The sequence below is a fragment of the Cupressus sempervirens genome, chromosome 11 (assembly GCF_028749045.1).
Source record: "Cupressus sempervirens isolate cs-2001-9-10 chromosome 11, ASM2874904v1, whole genome shotgun sequence".
Lineage (NCBI taxonomy): Eukaryota > Viridiplantae > Streptophyta > Pinopsida > Cupressales > Cupressaceae > Cupressus > Cupressus sempervirens.
The window spans coordinates 122,279,969-122,299,241 of NC_143128.1; positions in this window are offsets into that span (position 1 = coordinate 122,279,969).

A 19,273-nucleotide genomic window follows, 5' to 3' on the forward strand; every position below is an offset into this window, starting at 1 on the left:
AGTTATGCCTCCCAAAAGTTGAACTACCATTTTTGGGTTCTTCTAATTTTACACCGACTTCTGATGTGTTTTATAGAACCTTTATTTTGACTATGGATGCCAAATGTCATATTCTAGAATGTATTCCTAATTGTAAACCTAATTCAAGTTACTTAAGGTCATTTCTGGCATTGTAAACTCAGTTTTGGTGGAGTTTGGGAGAAGGTACTACAAGGAGGGTTTTTCTCTAGAATCGGACAACATTGTTAACCCCTAGGGCACGTCATTGAGTCTATTTTAATTGTACTAAATATAATAACATATCACTTTTGATAATAATATTTCCCTTTTCCTATTATGGTCATTTGTCTTGGGTTGTGTCCTCATCAAGTGGTACCAGAGCTGATTTTCCTAAGTGTGTAGATAGAGCACCGTCTGTGAGGCAGTTTGCACTAAGACTACATGATTGTGGGTTTTGATATAGTGAGAAGATGCTTCCATAAAGGGAGCATGGTGGAAGGGCCAAAGTTTTTCTTCTAAAGTTAGAGCCCTCTAAAGACAATTTTATGCATTGAAAGAGGAGATGCATAGAGGCATGAATATTGTCATAGGTAATGAAAGTGAGGAGGAAAATGAAGAAGAAGGAAATATTGTGTAGGAAGGGGAAGGAGATAGAGAATCCCTAAACTAGGCAGAGGAGAATCTTTTAGGGCCATTTCCAAGCTCAAAAAAAGACCTAAAATTGATGTTGACATGTTTTTAGGAAATTTAAACTTGGATGAGTTGATCTACTCAATCAATGAGCTAGAGGAATATTTTGAGTATGAGGATATCAAGGACCCTAATAGGGTTAAGTTTGTGAAGGAAAAATTGAAAGGCCATGCAAAAATTTGGTGGTAAGAGATTCAGTTGGAAAGAAATAGAAGAGGAAAGGAGAAAATCAAAAGATGGGATCGCATGGTAGACAAACTAAAGAAGAAGTTCATTCTTGTTGATTACAAGCTTGATTTGTTCAAGAAGATGCAAGGGTTAAAGAAAGTGGGAAAATCTATCCAGGAATACACAGAGGAGTTTTACCAAGTCCTTATTAGTGTAGGGCATGTGGAAGAAAACAAGGAGAAGGATTCCCATTACCTTAATGGGTTAAGACCTAGCATTCAGAAGGAGTTAAGTTTGGTTAGAATGACCAGCATTAAAGAGACATACCAGTTTGCCTTGCAAGTTGAGGAGAAGTTAAACAAAAAGTTTGATGGAAGGCAAAGAGGGCATAGTCAAGGAGGAAGGGGTGGTGGTAGGTCATTTGGAGGCTAAAATGAGAACCAAAAGAAAAAAGAAGATGCCGGTGACGGTCGAAACTAGAGGAATGAGATTTTCAACCACTCATGTTATCAAAACTTTGGAGGTTAGAGAGGAAGAGGTAGAGGATGTGGACAAGGTTTAGGAAGAGGAGGCTTTTGTAATACCTATTTTCATTGCAGTGAAAAAGGTCATCATGCCTACAAATTCCCTCAATGAAAAGGAAGGATAGATAGGAGAGCAGATGGTCAAGAAAGGGTTGCTCATGTGGATGATGATGTACAATCATCACATTCAAAGGATGCAGAAAGAGGAGAGGTTCTAGTTAATGAAAAGGTTTTGCTGAGTAGTGAGATTGAACTTGGACAAAGGAGGAATTTTTTCTGTACTAGGTGCAAGTATGAGGGTAAATGTTGTGTTACAATTGTAATGGTAGGAGCACTGACAACTTGGTGTAGATGAGGAGTTAATGCTGGAGCCATGTCCAATTCCTACTTCTGAGAAGAAAGAGATTGAAGAAATTTTGGATAGTCATGTAGGCTAGAGTACCAAAAATAGGTAGTATGAAGATTACCTGGTAAAGTGGAAAGGACAACTAGTGGAAGATTCAAATTGGATATCTGCAATGGAGGTTTTCCATTTGCGTTTTCCTCTACTAGCTATAAAGTGACAGGGTCACTTTTCAATCTACCCTAGGTGTCTGATGTAGGAGCATCTAGTGGTGTAAGGAAAATCTTGCATCACCCAAAAATATGATTAGTGTTAGTTTTTATTTAATGTATCTTTATTTCTAGATACCCATTTGGGTCAAATAGAGATTCCAACTCTCATAGTTCCACTATTGGTTTTTTGGGTTAGAGTTTTTGAGCACCTTGGGATATATGCCAATGCAAAAAATAGGTTATTTCATAATTGAGCCATAATTATGATGAGTTAGAGGGTTTAAGTTGGAGGGATGATTATAGTTGTAATTTAAAGCACTCTAGAAAAAGAATCAGGTCAAAAGGCTTTACATTTTGAAAGTTATTGTAGTTTTAAGTTTCCTGGAGACCCCCTGAGAGCACTTCAAAGTCAGATTTGAGTTACTAAATAGCCTTGTATGAGCCCAAAAAATGGGAGACAAAAATAGGTAGTCCATAAGGCTATAGAGTGCTTGAAGAGCTTTCCAGAAATGTAAACAGTTCATCAATTAGAGTCCTAGATCAAAAGTTATGCCTCTCAAAAGTTGAACTACCATTTCTGGATTCTTTTAATTTTACACTAACTTCTGGCATGTTTTCTAAAACCTTTTATTTTTTCTGTGGATGCCACATGGCATATTATAGAATTTATTCCTAACCCTAAACCTAATTTGGGTTGCTTAAGGTCATTTTTGGCATTGTAAACACAATTTTGGTGGAATTTGGGAGAAGGTACTATGAGGAGGACTTTTCTCCAAAATCAGACAACATTGTAAGCCCTAGGGCATGTCATTGAGTCTATTTTCATTGTATTGAATGTAATAGCATATCACTTCTAACAATAATATTCCCCTTTTCTTGTTGTGGTCATTTGTCTTGGGTTGTGTCCTTATCAATGTTGCTAGTAATAGTGAAATAGATATTGAAGATATAGAATAACTGGAAGTACTACTAGCTAGGAGATTTCACAGAGGCAAAGATAAATGCAAAGGTAAGTTACCCATCATATGTTCTAATTGTAATAAATTTGGTCATATTGTAACAAGATGTTTTGAGAAGACAAACAAAGAAATGAAGACAAATCTAGAAGTAGAAAAGATGAGAGAAATAAAGGCTATAAAGAAAAGGGAAAGAAAGATTGTTACATTTCTGAAGAAGAATCTAATGATGAATCATATGATCATGATGACGAAATTTTCTATATTGTTATGAAAGATCATTCAAATGAAGATGAGGCAACTGAATTAGTATCTTATGTAACCAAAAGTGATAGATGGATCATTGATAGTTGATGCTCTCATCACATGACTGGTGACAAAAGCAAGTTCATTTCGCTTGAGCATTGTAATGCAAATAGTGTTAGATTTGGTAATGATGCACCTTGTCTAGTGAAAGGTAAAGGATTAGTAAGATTGACAAACAAGATCATGTGTGATAATTCTTACTATGTGAAAGGACTTAACTATAATATGTTGAGCATGTCACAATTGAATAGCTTAGGATGAAAAGTTGAATTTGGACACAAGAAGGCTAAGATCTATGATACCGATGGAGAACTCATTGGAAATGGTGATAAAAAAAGAAGTAATTTATTTTATCTTGACATGACTAAAGCAACCTATTTTGTTGTACAATTTGATGGTGTGTGGCTATGGCACAAAATATTATGTCATGTAAATTTTGACAACTTGGTTAGTATTAGTAAGATGAAAAGAGTTAGAGGTTTGCCAAAACTAAAGAAACTTGACAATGTGATTTGCAAACAATGTCTATTAGGCAATATGAAAAAATCTAGTTTTAAGAGTAAGACTCATACTTCAAAATAAATTTTGGAATTAGTTCATATTGCTCTATGTGAACCATTTGATGTGCAACGCTAAAAAGGCGACAAGTATTTTATTCTATTTGTTGATGATTACTCTAGAATGATGTTAGTGATATTTTTGAGAGGAAAAACTTATGCTTTTCAAATGTTTAAGTGGTATCTAGAAAAATTTGAAATGGAAACTAGTAAAATCTTGAAATGTATGAGATTTGACAAAGGTGGAGAGTTTAAAGATCAAATCAATTAAACAATTTATGCAATGACATAGGAATCAAAAGACAAACTTCTATAGTGAGGATCCCTCCAAAAAATGGGATAGCTAAAAGGAGGAATAGATATGTGATGGATTGTGCTAGAACAATGTTGATGGAGAAGAATATTTCTTTGAAATACCAGAGAGAAGTTGTCAATACAACTTTCTATACCTTTAACTGAGTACAAGTCAAGAAAGGTACAAATTTCATACCTTTTGAATTATGGTATGGATAAGTTCACCCAATGCCAAATATTTTAGAGTATTTGGAAGAAAGTATTACATTCTTTAAGGAAAATAGAAATGGTAAACTTGATGCAAAAAGTAAAGAAGGTATATTCCTTGGATATTCCACAAGAAGTAAAGCTTATAAGTGATTAAATACCAACATTAACAAAGTTACAAAAAAGTACAAATGTAAAAATTGATGAAAATATAGAAATACATGAAGATGAACAAAAGAAGGAATCTGAGATTTACAAAACCTTTATGTACTACTATGAAGGCATGTTTGCTAATGTTGATGATATTATGAACCAAGCTACTAATCAACAAGAATTGGTGATTGTCGAGTCACATACAATGGATGTCGAGTTGCATTTAGGAGCCAAGTTACAATAAGAAGCCAAGGTACATTGTGATGCCAAGATTAGTTTATAGGAAAGGAATGTTGAGTTACTTGATAGATAAGTACACAGTGAACCTACGATTGAACTTCATGAATGACTTGTTGTTGGAGAAAGAAGAATAGAGCCAAGATTATCAAAATATTTTAGAAGACATCATCCTACTAAATAAATCATTGGAAAAAGAGAGGATGTACTAATGACAAGGAATAGATTAAGCAATGAAACATATTTGTTTAGTATACATGAACCTAAATCAGTATAGGATGCATTAGCAAATGAAGATTGTATTCAAGCCATGAAAGAAGAAATTGATCAGATTGAAAAGAACAAAACCTGGACACTAGTACCAAGACCAGAGGGCACGAATGCTATTGGAGAAAAGTGGGTATATAGAAACAAATTGGATGAGAATGGTGAAATAACAAGATATAAGACAAGGTTAGTCTATAGAGGTTATGCACAAGAAGAGGGAATTGACAATGGAGAGACATTTTCCCTAGTTGCAAGATTGGAAGGAGTAAGAAATTTTCTTTCTTATTCTACTTATAAAGGATTCAAAGCTTATCAAATGGATGTTAAATCAAAATTTCTGAATGGTATGCTAGAAGAGGAGGTTTACATTGAATAATGTGTAGATTGCATAAAGATTTATATGGTTTAAAGAAAGATCCTAAAGCATGGTATGAAATATGGCACAATTATCTTGTGGTTTTAAGAAGACTTGTGACAATAACAATCTGTACTTGAAGATAGAAGGAGGTAAAGGAATTTTACTACCTGAAATATTTGTTGATGATATCATATTTGGAGGACAAAATGCATTGTGTATGACATTTGCAAATGAAATGATGAAAGAATTTGAGATGTCTTTATTTGGAGAAATAAAGTTCTTTGTGGGATTACAAGTATTTCAAATGAAATATTTATTTACATCACTTAGTCCGAGTATGTAAAGGAAATCTTCAAGACTTTTGGTGTGGAGTATTCAAGACAAGTTAGTACTCCCATGGTGACATGACATAATTTATCAAAAATGATGATCTAACTAAAGTAAATCAAACATTGTATAGGTCTATGATTGGAAAATTGCAATATGTAGTTCATAGTAGACCTGATATTGCACTAACTATTGGGATTGTTGCAAGATTTAAACAAATTCTAATGAGAATAACTTAATGGTTATTAAAAGGCGTTGGTGTAAATATGTATTTACTATTTACACTTTACTTAAGTTTACTTAGGTTAGTGCATTATTTTATTAATTTTTTTATTTTTTAAAAAAATGTTAAACACTTTGGCCTGGAGCTATGAACCAATGAGGCCACAAATGGGGGACCTCATCCCCATTAGATTTGAACCTTGATGGAAAGGATAATAATGCAACAAATTAACCATCACAACATGCCACTATTGGTTAATGCATTATTTTATTATTTTATTTTGTGAGACACCTAGGAGTTTGTGTACCTTTTTGAGTTGTCATGTTGACAACATAGAAGTACACAACTCTAATTCAACAAATGGTGTCTACAACATTAGAGTTTGCATCATTCACTAAGTTGTCATGTAGACAACATAGTTATTCACACTCCCTTTTCAGCACATGTTGTCTACAACATAAATTTGCATGTTACACCATTGTGGGCTTATCCTCTCATCATCACACTTACTTCTGTGCTTAATGGAGGATAACCCATATCTAGTGGACATGTGCCTAGTTGTATGACTTATCATGATGCTGATTCCAAGGCATTCTAGATGCATCTCAGAGGCCTTTATCTAGAGGTGCTCCTAGTTTACTTTCATGCATATTGAATTGAATACATTGAGATTCTAATCATACTCTTTCTAGTCTACAGTTGTGCTTGTGTTTGAGTTCTTAGTTCTTGGGTGAATTTTTCTCTAAAGAAAATTCTTACATGGTATTAGAGCATGGAGAATATCTCTTCACATGGCCATTCAAGACCATTGTTGCTTCATTACCTCAACTTGAATATGATGTACTATAGATATTGGGAGCATCTAGAGCTAGAACAAACCTTGTCATTGCATTCAAAATGTTGCTTTGGTGCAAATCGGCTATAAATTTGGCTACTTTAGGCCAAAGTCAATCATGAGGAATTTTTTTTTTGCAAATTGGCACTCAAAGGCCATGATTTGCAAGTTTGGGTATGGTCACTTTTAGATTTGCAATCTAATATTTAGATCTAGTATTTTGTTTTACTCTATGATTTTTGAATAGCTTTTTTGAAAAAAATCCTGTCCATTGCCCTTGCAGAGAATTTTTTTTACAAGTACTGGGTGGTCACACCCTAGCCCTGTATGGTCATAGGGAATATTCCTTGTTATCTAGAATATTCTATACATCACACTACCAATGGACACATTTTCTACACATCATCAGATTCACAATTTTTGACCAAACAGAGCTCAAATTCTAGCCAACCCAAGCAATTAGGGGGACCGCTTCACAAACTTGGCAGGTGCCTCAAGTTTGTTTAACTCTATGGTGAACAGTCTTTAAAAAAAGCTATAAACAGCACATAGCATCAATGTGGGACTATTTAGAATAGTCCCACTGGTCATTTTCATTTTTTGACCCTGCCCTTCAGTTCCTAGCCCCCGACGACAACAAACCTTTAGCATCCAGAAGCTTGTCTCTGACAACACAATTTTGACTTCTTGATGAACTATATTCTAGCGCCTGTCTATCTTTCATGGCAACTACATGCATGCATTTTGACATGGATTTATAGACTTCTAACTAACACATATCCCCAGTGCATCAACTGCCTTACCAACAGGATGCCACTTAAGTAGTTGCCCCATCAACAACCCTTTCTACCACATTGGTGACATGTGGTCTGACACATAGGACCTACCACCTGCAATCACAACTCAGTGCTTTGACATCTCATTAGGCTATGTAGACTACACATGTCACCATTTGTACCTACCATGTCACCATTTTCATATGGTGACATGTGTCACATCCGTACATCTGTATGGTCTAGTCATCTGCCACGTCACCCTAGGTGGCTTTTTTTTTTGCTGACATTAGCCAAACATGAGGTTAAATTTGATGACCATTTGACTATCATTTTTAGAAATTGTATAACTACAATGATGGCCATTTGACCATCAAATTTAAGCTAGCATTTTCCTTCCCAAACCCCTCTTCAAATGTATTTTTGATTTAGCAGCTCGACTTTGAGAGGTCATAACTTGATCATCCAGACTCCAAATTAGGTGTGATTTTTTTGATTTTGGGTAAAATTTCCTGAACTCTTCATTGGTGCTACTCTTTTCTAGTTTTGGTGCATGCATTTTTTAGAAATTGCATATTTTGGCAACTGTACCTATCCAATCCTACATTTTGCAACTTGAAATGCTCCATATGGGCTCATTTGGACTCCTTTTCAGGTTCTATTTTTTTTAAAGTGTATTATTTTTCATCTACTTTCTAGTTTTGCAATCAGATTATAGGGTTGTATGGACAAAAATGTCACTTTTAGCATTAGGACCTTTTCAGTATTATATTCTTTTCAGAATTGATGTATATCTGATCTATAGTGCTTAGTTATAGATTTAGGCCTCAAAAGGTAGTTGTAATAGAAAAAATTAGAAGCCCATGTTGTATATTTTGACAAGTGGCCTATTGTACATGCACCACCTATAAAACATCAAATCCCACATTTTGGGGGGCGGGGGGGGGGTGGGTTCTTTGATTTGTTTTGCATCTTTGGGTGTTATATTGATTAGTCCATCATGGAAGAGGAAGATTTAATTACCTTGACTCTAGAGAACTATCAAGAATGAAGTCAATTGGTTATCCCATATCTTAGTTAGCATAATGAACTACCATATGCGAGAGGGCTTTTATACAATGAGGACATATATTCCATCCCTTGTCATGCACTCTTTCTATTTATGGATATGGAGGTTATGGATTCACTTGAGTTGCAGTCAAAAGATTTATATGATATTTGGATCCATCTTTGGGAGACGTATGGAGATCCACACATCCTCCCATTCCCCAAAGATCTAATACCTCTAGTTGTAGCTACATCTTCTACCGATAAGATCACACCTTTAGATGCTCTTGTTGCTCCTACTGATTCTATTTCAGCCACAGATGCTTTAGATTCAATGCAACAGGAGACTTTATGTATTCCTACTTTACCTGCATGTGATGACTTCCTACAAGACACTGCATAGCTATTTGTGAAGTCTCACATTGAATATGTGGGAGACATCCTAGAGGATATTCATCTTCTATTTGAGGTGAATTCTTCGTCCATTGCCATAGTGACAAATTCATGTAATTTAGCAAAGAAGGGTACACTTTGTCTTCTAGGTGATGACTTCTTGCCAAACATTTCAGCTCTATTTGTAGAGTCACACAACAAATTTGGGAGACTTCTTTGATGATATACTACTTCTCTTTGCTGAGGGCAATCCTTCTATAGTTGTTGCAAGGGACCACTCTAATCCTCATGTCTATTCTCTATATGATCAGTCTTTACAAGCTGATGTGATTGTGGATACTTATGTACAACATCTGTAAGAGGTCTCTTTGTCATTTGAGAAGACTATTGGTTTCATGAAATAGGTTCTACATCACTCTCTTCTTGATCTGCACTTCTTCTCAATAGTTTTGAAAGGATCCATCATTAGTATCAACATAGGGACACTTGAACAAGTTTCAAAGACACATTTTTTCTTCATGATTCTTTCTACATACAAGGGAAGCATCTCACCTGTACCTCTACCATTGTTTCTTCCAAAGGGGAGGAACATCATTCAATGGTCATGGATTAGCTTCTACATTGGATTATTTCTCACTGATTGACACACTACCTTTGGGGGGGGGACTACCTCATCTCCTTCTCCTTTTTGGGGGTTTTTTCCTTCTCCCATTTCATTTTTATATATACTCGATGTATGTTATAATGGGGGGGTCTTGATTACTCCATCCATCCATGCATCTTGCTTTTCATCTCTCTTTTTGGGGGAGGGTTTTTCCCATGAGGTTTTCCCTCTTTCTCCACTTTATGAGATATTTCATTTCATTATGTACATGGGCACCTAACATGGCCTAGTAGTCAGTACCCATCTTGCATTTCATCCTAGTTTTTGTAAGCTTAAGGGCATTCCCCTAAGTTGCACTTAAGGGGGGGTGTTGGTGTAAATATGTATTTAGTATTTACAATTTTACTTGAGTTTGCTTAGTTTAATGCATTATTTTATTAAATTGCATTATTTATTATTTTATTTTGTGACAATTAGGATTTTTGTAACTTTTTGAGTTGTCATGTTGACAACACAAAAGTATGCAACTCTAATTCAACACATGGTGTCTACAACACTAGAATTTGCATCATTCACTGAGTTGTCATGTAGACAACATAGTCATTTGCACTCCCTTTTTAGCACATGCTATGTACAACATAAATTTGCATGTTATACCATTGTAGGCTTATCCTCTCATCATTGCACTTACTTCCATGCTTAATGGAGGATAACTCATATCTGGTGGACATGTGCTTGGTTGTATGACTTATCATGATGTTGATTATGAGGCATTCTAGATGCATCTTAGAGGATTTTATATACAAGCACTTATAGTGTACTTTCATACATATTGAATCGAATACATTGATATTCTGATCATACTCTTTCTAGTCTATAGTTGTGTTTTTGTTTGAGTTCCTAGTTCTTGGGTGAATTTTTCTCTAAGGAAAATTCTTACAAAAGGATTATTAGATACTTAAAATGTATAGAAGACTATGGTCTAGACTACAAGAAAAATAATAAGTTTGAATTATGAGCCTTTGTAAAATGTTGATTAGGATGGAAATATTATTGATAGGAAAAGTACAAGTAGTGGAGCATTTTTCTTAGGAAAAATATTGATTTCATTGACTAGCCAGAAATTGTATACCAATCTACTGTTGAAGTTGTATATGTGGCTGCTGTAATAAATTGTACAAATGTGGTATGGATCAAATAGTTACTCAAAGGAATGAAGGAAGAAATCATTGAACCTATGGTAATCTATTGTGATAATACAAATTCTACAAACATATCTAAGAATCTTGTGATCCACATAAAGACAAAGCACATTGCAATCAAATACGATTATTTGAAAGAATTGGTTTAAGAAAAAGAAGTGAGAATGGAATATGTGAACAAATAGCTGATATGTTCATAAAGGATTTATCTAAGGATGCACATGGATATCTTAGAGGTAAGCTAGAGGTGATACCCCTATCCAAAGCTACTTAAGAAGCAAGATTAGTGCCTTGCATCAACTGAGTTTAATGGCATAGTTTACAAATTGATGTAGTGGATCTTACTTTAGGAACTACCTAAAGTAAGGAAGGAGCTAAAACATAAGATTTAGTCACATGCAAGGTGACAAAGGGAGAACTTGAATTGCTGATATCTACATGAATAGATGTTATGTTTTTGGCATTGTTGTCAAAGGGGGATAAATATAGCATTACCAAGAAAGAGGGAGATTAGTACCAGGAAAGAGAGAAGATCAGAAAGAGGGAGAAATATTATTTTCAAGGTGAAAAAGAAAGGAGAAGAGAGACTATAGCCTATATAGAAGAAAGATAGATACTAATAGAGGGAGAGATTTCAAAATAAGGTATTAAGTTTCGTTTTGGTATTATTGTTGGTATAAGTTTTCCCCAGTGATTTTTTTAGCAGCAAATCTTCGCCAATTGGCTATTCCATCTCTTTGGGAAATCGTGATTTGGCTAATAAAACCTACATATGGGGTCAACCATGTCATCGAGATATTAAATAATTTGGGTCAAAATCCAAGGCTAATCGCCTATTAGTTTACACATAATTGGTCCCAAATCCCAGTCCAATCACAAATGTAATCTACATTTAAAACACAACTATTTTAAAATTTTCGTCAACGTTTTTGTAATGTTTTCTTACTGGACAATATTATTTTGCCCTTAAAATAAGATAATATTTTCTCTCAAGTTGAGCATCGCCTACCATTTTATTGACATATGTCTCTAACTATCCCCATTTAGCCTACTATTTTATGTTTTGGTCTTTGGGACATGTGTCCTAATTTTGGGAAGATTCAAATTTTATGGTATGCCATTTAAAATTGGGCCCAAAATAGAGCTAAAGCCATTGATCTATATTGCATCAATGGTCCAAATTAATTTCTTTCACCATTAAATGACAACATTAAAAGCGATGACGACCAAGTTGGCAATAAAAAAGGGAACATTATTAATTGAATCTTAATGGATTAGCATACTACAAGTACACTGTTTAATGTACACTTGGCATGTGGGCCATGGACCACTTGTGACTATAAATTCACAAAAAAAAAAAAATCTCTCTTTGGAAACTGACATATTATCCAATTATATTAATATTTTGTGTTATATGAAATAATTAATTCGCCTCTTACATTATAAAAATATTTATGACCAACAAAAAAAATTGCCTACATTTATTTGCATACCAAAAAAAATAAAATTAATTCACCATAGTTATTATTAAATTTTGATATGGAAAGGAAAATTTTTCCAATAGAAAATAAATTTCTCCATTGCCTCGAATAAAAAAATCACCATCAATTAGAAATTTTTCATGCATATAAAATGTTGAATTCGCCAGCATTTTACATATTTTTCTCGGGAGGGGTTTCTTAAAGTTATCGCTAGTTTTCTATCAATGCCAAAGAGGGAGAATGTTGAAAAAGAAGAATATTGTTGAAGTATAGAAATTAAGGAGATTGTAGAAACCTATCATGGAATAATCATTATTTTGTCACTGATATCAAACCTGCTACTTGCTGGTAAGATAATTGCTAACTTTGGTCTTAATGATATCATTTGATTGATTGATGAAGAGGATTTGAAAAGAAAGGATAACAAGAGTACCTAGAGAAAGGTTGAGTTATATGGTGTATAAAAGTAGCACTAATACTAGGTAAGACTTTGATGATATAGTGTATTATTTATCTACTTAAGGCTACAATGAAAGGATACTTGAGTAAAGACAAGAAGAAGACTAAGAAAAAAGAATATGTTCATAAGCTAGATTGAGCAAATAGTGGAAGATGATAAATCTAGTTCAAGCCAAGTAGAAAGTTAGTTGTGGCCGAGCAAAGAGAAATTCAATATGTGTCAAGCAAAGGAAGTTTAGTATGTGTTGAGCACCAGTAAAACTTAGTATGTGTCAAGCATTAGAGAATGACAGTAATGATCAAGAAGAGACTTAGTGTAAGCTGAGCAATCTAGTGTTGATGAAGCATCATTAGATAGTTATTGTTGAGTAAACAACATCTTATTACTGAGTGACAATATAAAGAGTTTGACAAAGATTTGACAAATTTTAGCCAACAAAGTTGATTTCTTGAATTATGTGAAGTGTGTTGAAGATAAGTATCATGAGCTGGTGGCATAGAATTCAGGATAAACTATTTGAAGATGAATTTGAAGAGGATTGTAAGGGAATTTAGTATTAAGAACAAAATTTAAAAGAGGGAGGATTCAATGAATATGACCTAAACCTAAGATGGACAATTGTGACGAAGTGAAAATAGATCAAAATTATCTATATAAAGAGATACAAGGCCTAAAGCAAAGTGTGAAGTGTGTGAGTGACAAAGAGGAGTGTAGAGGTGTTGCTTCATATGGTGGCCAAAGGAATGAACTTTTAGTTTGCATACTAAGAATGAAGGTGTAAGGAGGTGAAGGTTTGAAGGGTGAACAAGGATTAAAAGATGAAGGGGAATGAATACCAAGAAGAATATAGAGCTGAATGAGAGATCTATAATTTGCAAGTGAGTTGTTTTGTTATCAAATCAAGTCCTACTGTTAGTTTCTAGAAATTGTATTAGTTTGGATAAATCCTTTGGACTAAGGTTGACCTAAAAATTATAAATAAATCCTTTACTTGGGTGACATTTTAATGGAATGTTCTAAAGTCCTCTAACAAGGCTCACTTTTAATATGGTGATTGAAATCCTTAAATCAAGGTCACATTTAACAAGGTTGTAATGCCCCACCAAGGGATCCAAAAGAATTAACCTAAAGTTTTACTAAGTTTGCAAAACTTTTTTTTTTTTAAAGTAAGAAAAAAATTATTATTATTTTATTTAAATTTTATAATGTGTGACATTCTAAATTAAATAAAATTTATTTATTGATAATTTTAAAATATAGTTTTATAAATTAATAAATGTTATTATTATTATTATTATTATTAATTAATTCAAAAATAGTTTTTTTTTAAAAATAATTTAATTAAGTGATTTAAATTTTTAATAATATCTAATTAAGTTTTAATTAAGTTATTATTAAATAATCAGTGAATTATATATTTTATTAATTAATTTAATTAAATGTAAATTTATTAATATTAATTAATAAAGGGAGTGCTTTAAATTTGAGTTATATTGATTTTTAATAAATGTTTATTCTTTGGACTATTTTGAAAAAAAAAAAAAAAAAAAATTGATCTAATGTATAACAAGGGGGGGTAGTACTATTTTTGGTTCATGTTAATAAATGGGTTGACTTGTAGATTTAATAGAGAATCTTATACACTTGAACATATATGAAAACTAGAATTTAAACTTTTCTACAAACTGAGACTATGTGTTTTTAAAAAAAAATCAAACCTACTGTGAAACTATGATGTTTTCTATGTACTGGTTATGTCTGGGGTTTGGGTGGTCCTAGAGTGTTGACCAGTTTAGGTTGTTACCAGAGGCTTGGGCGTTATGCAATTGTGACGTTATGATTATTTGTTCTCAATCTTTCTAAACCCAACCATGGTGATGTGTCGATATGCTCTATGATGGGTGTATTTACTGGTTGTTATTGTTTTCTAGTTTCCTTGTGTGAAGCTAAGGTGTTTTAAGTGATTTGTTCTTGATGATGTCATGTTGTGACATGTTTGACTTGACCATTTTGGAGTCTTCAATCAGTATTGTGATTTATTTTGGGATAGTTTTTCCGATTGCTTGCTAAGAACCGATGGAGATTGTGACTTATTATTAATGCCTTCAGTTGCTGGTAGGTTATCTATGTGTAGTGTCGGGAAGTGGCTTGCAATGAGGGACGGGAGACTCGAAGTGGCTCTGGGGATGACTCATTGTAAGTTGTTTGTTTTAATAAGTGAAAACATCTCACCTAAATACTGACTTAAATGAACTTAATAAGATAACTTTATGTTCTCTCCCATGCCTTGAGTGCCAGTACAGACTAGGATGGGGTAGAGAGAATGCTTGGTTGCAACCTTGCATTCCATAGTATGCCTCGTCAGTACGAGAGGATACTAATAGCCGCAGGATTACTGGGGACCCAGGATTCCTGAGGGATTGCTTGGGTAACTTCCAATGTGATTCATGTGATGACACTTTCCCCCTTGCATAGTAGGTTTCCTATGTGTCTTTGTGGTGCCTCTGGGTCTAGATGTCTATCTATGTTGGAACCTTTGAGTTAGTGTACTTTTAGGATTTCCCAGACATAGAGAGTACTTGTGTTTTGTGTTTTGATATCTTGTTTGGGACTTGAGACTATCTCCTCAGTGCGGTGGGAGTGGACCATTTAGGTTCCACGCGGTCGGGTGGTAGTGCTTTTTACTCTTACCATTGAGATACATCCGTGGTCACTATGGCTAGAGCTTTCTTGGTTGGCATTTACCTTCATTCTGTTCTTGGATTATTATGATGGATGGTGAGATCTTATGATGGATTTTTTAACATTATGGATTTATGGATGTATCATGTATGGTTAATGTTTCATTTATCTTATTGTACTTTGTATCATGGATTAGAGGGTGATGTATTTCTACTTTAACAAATGTATATTCTTTTAAGCCTTTCATACCCTATGACATGTATAGTGGATGATTGAGCATTCTGAATTAATTTGCCAAGAGGCATTCAGAAAATTTTTATATTAGATGGACATTGGACTTTCTGATTATTCTTTCATGTGGATGTGGTAGTTGTTAGACTTAGGATTAACTAAATTTAAATGTGACTCATCATCTTGGGATCCTTAAGGAATATAACCTGTTATGAATGTTTGTTTATGATTACATGTTATTGCTTCCGCTACTATGTGTTTGATGTGTATGTTATACTTTCTTACTTTAAAAAAAAAATGTTTTGCAAACTTAGTAAAACTTTAGGTTAATTCTTTTGGATCCCTTGGTGGGGTGATACATCTAGTATCAGAGCCCGAGTTTCTACATTGGGAGCTCTGGGTATATTGGAACGTCACTAGTGTTAACTAGTTGAACATAAATGAAAACTTTAAAACTATTATGTATATCTCTTTCAAACTAAAATTTGAAACTAGTCGAACTGAAACATAACTTAAACTGTTAGTTGCATATTTTTCATACTTCAACACTTAGACTTCAAAACTGAAATTATATGTAAACCTAAACATAGACAAAACTAAACATTGAAACTTATTCTATTTTCAAAATATGTATCTTTCATCTATTCTTTGAGGTAGTATGCCTTGATTGTCCTTGCGAGTATTATGTTATTCTTTTTCAAAGTGTTAGGGGATCTATTTCAGTACTTGGTAAGAAGGATGAACGTCGGGTCAATATGGTTTTCAGTTTACTATTAAACCAGAATGACATTGCTCAAACTATGTTGTAGTGTTCTTAGTAGAGCCATATCCTCATATAGGGGAAAAGGGTTCAATGGGACCCACACAATGAGTTTTAAACTTTACCATCCTTATAGGCTTCCAGGAGTAAGCCTAAGTCAAGGGGGGGTGGATGTAGTGCCTGCCCCTAGTTCGCATTTCTATTATCATTGCCAAACTCTTTTAGGCCAATTTTATACTTGATATTTAGTAGCATTAGTTTCAGATTTTCAGATATTATTTCAGACTTAGTTGATTATATGATGAGATTACTTAGTACTCTATATTTCATGCATGTATGATGATTATTCAATGTTTTCAGTTATCGATGATGATTAGTTAGATGGTTTATTATTACATGTGCTTTCTTATGGATACTTACCCCATATTGCATGTGTATGGTGTGCATGTTTGTTTTCTTTATGTATGGTGTTTCTGATGTGGTTAAGGAAGGGAGTCGTAGTCACCTGCTATTCGAGATCTACACGATGCACCACTTCCTGCCATTGTCTGTTTAGCTTAGAATATTGTGTCTGTACATGCGTGAATTTTATGCAGGTTACAGGTACCGAGTATCGACTTCCCTGAATTGCCAGGATGAGCGTACCCTATCACATTATCTCAATGGTAAGAGAGGGAAGATAAACACTTAAGTCCAAATCCTAAACCCTTTAGCCAATTGTCCTAATTGATAATGAGGACAAGTATCTGAGTTAAGTACCCTCCAAATGCATCAAATGATGTTATTTCGTGATTATAACCCTTTGTTGCTTTAGTATGTGTTTTGCTATGTTGGGTTTTCATATGTTGTCTTTATGAGTCTTTGGTGTATTTTTTTCTATTAATTAAGTTGAATTAAAAGATTAATTAATGATTTAATTTAATAGAAAATTAATATGATATTTTTTAATATTTAATTAATTGAGAAATTAATTAAATAAAAAGAATTAAAATTTGGAGATAAAAGTTTAAAGATAAATTTAGAACATGATAATATTTATTTAATTTAATTATAATATATTTAGAGTTCATTTTTTAATAAATGCTAAATATTATTGTTATTTAAATTAATTAAATATTTTATCAATTAAGTTTCTAAAATAAATTAAAAGTTGAAAGATATTAAATTATTAAAGTTTCTAGATCGCATGATAGGGGCATGAGTTGAAAATAAAAGAAATTAATTAAAAGATAAAATCAGTAAAAATAATAATGTTGTTTTAGTTTCATAAAGTGTGCATGGGTTTAAAAGTAATAAAGATTAAAAATAGATGTCAAGTGGAATATTAATAAAGTTATTTAATAATTTATTTAATGTGCATTAAAAAGATAAAGCAAAGATTAATACAAGTTAATTTTTGAGTTAACTCAGTTGAGCAAAGAGTCCTCTTAGGTGAAAGCACAATTAGTGCCCTGATTTGAGGAGGAAACTCCTCATCACAACTTTGGGGTTCATTTTTGGGGGATTGGGACTTTTGGAGACAAGAATTTTGGGAGACAATTTTTGGAAGCAAATTTTAGAAGGAGAATTTTAGGAAAGATTTTCAAAGGAAAGATATTGAAGAGGAGTGAATTCTCTCACAGTTTTTTGGGGATTTCGTATTAGCATTAGGATCAGGTAGGGTCTTGTATTTTGATCACTAATTATTATGCAAATTTTCCTTCCCTGTTGTTTTCGTGCCTGTGGAATGTGAATTCAAAATTTTCAGTGATGAATACTTAACTATTTCAATAATGTAGGTATGTTAATATTCCTGTGTGTTCGTGGAGATTTAGAGTATAGTTACAGAAACCTTGTTCTGTAGATTTATCAAAATTAATCCGAGGAAAAGGGTTTGAGATTAAAGAAAATTCAATGAGAAATTAGAAATTTAATTGATTAATTGGTTTCCTCCTATCAGATAAGGATTGTAAATATTTATAAATAAAAATTATTTATTAAAATGTGTTAGATTGTTATTAATTTAAACAAGAGTCTTTCTTGAAAATAATTTATATTCTAATTGAAGGGGGGGGGGGGGGGTGTGAGGAAGAAATCGATTTGAAAGGTTATTAAAAAGAAATTATAAAAATAATAATAATATATATTATGAAGTGGGGTGGGGCCACCACTTCCCACGCCCCACAACCACACTACCGCAGCAAGTGGTACTGCTGTTTGCGACAGCAGTAACACCTGCGGCCGCAGGGTAGTGCAGGCCAGCGGGCCTTTAAACTCATTTTTTTAATATGCATTTTTTTAAAAAAATTGGTTTTTTTTTAATATGCATTTTTTTAAAAATTGGTTTTTTTTTAAAAAAGAAAAAAATTATTATTATTTTATTTAAATTTTATAATGTGTGACATTCTAAATTAAATAAAATTTATTTATTGATAATTTTAAAATATAGTTTTATAAATTTATAAATGTTATTATTATTATTATTATTAATTAATTCAAAAATAGTTTTTAAAAAAAAATAATTTAATTAAATGATTTAAATTTTTAATAATATATAATTAAGTTTTAATTAAGTTATTATTAAATAATCAACGAATTATATATTTTATTAATTAATTTAATTGAATGTAAATTTATTAATATTAATTAATAAAGGGAGTGGTTTAAATTTGAGTTATATTGATTTTTAATAAATGTTTATTCTTTGGACTATTTTGAAAAAAATAAAAATAAAAATTGATCTAATGTATAACAAGGGGGGGGGGGGGGGGGGGGGGTAGTACTATTTTTGGTTCATGTTAATAAATGGGTTGACTTGTAGATTTAACAGAGAATCTTATACACTTGAACATATATGAAAAATGGAATTTAAACTTTTTTGCAAACTGAGACTATGTGTTTTTTTTAAAAATCAAACCTACTTTGAAACTATGATGTTTTCTATGTACTGGTTATGTCTGGGGTTTGAGTGGTCCTAGAGTTTTGACCAGTTTAGGTTGTTACC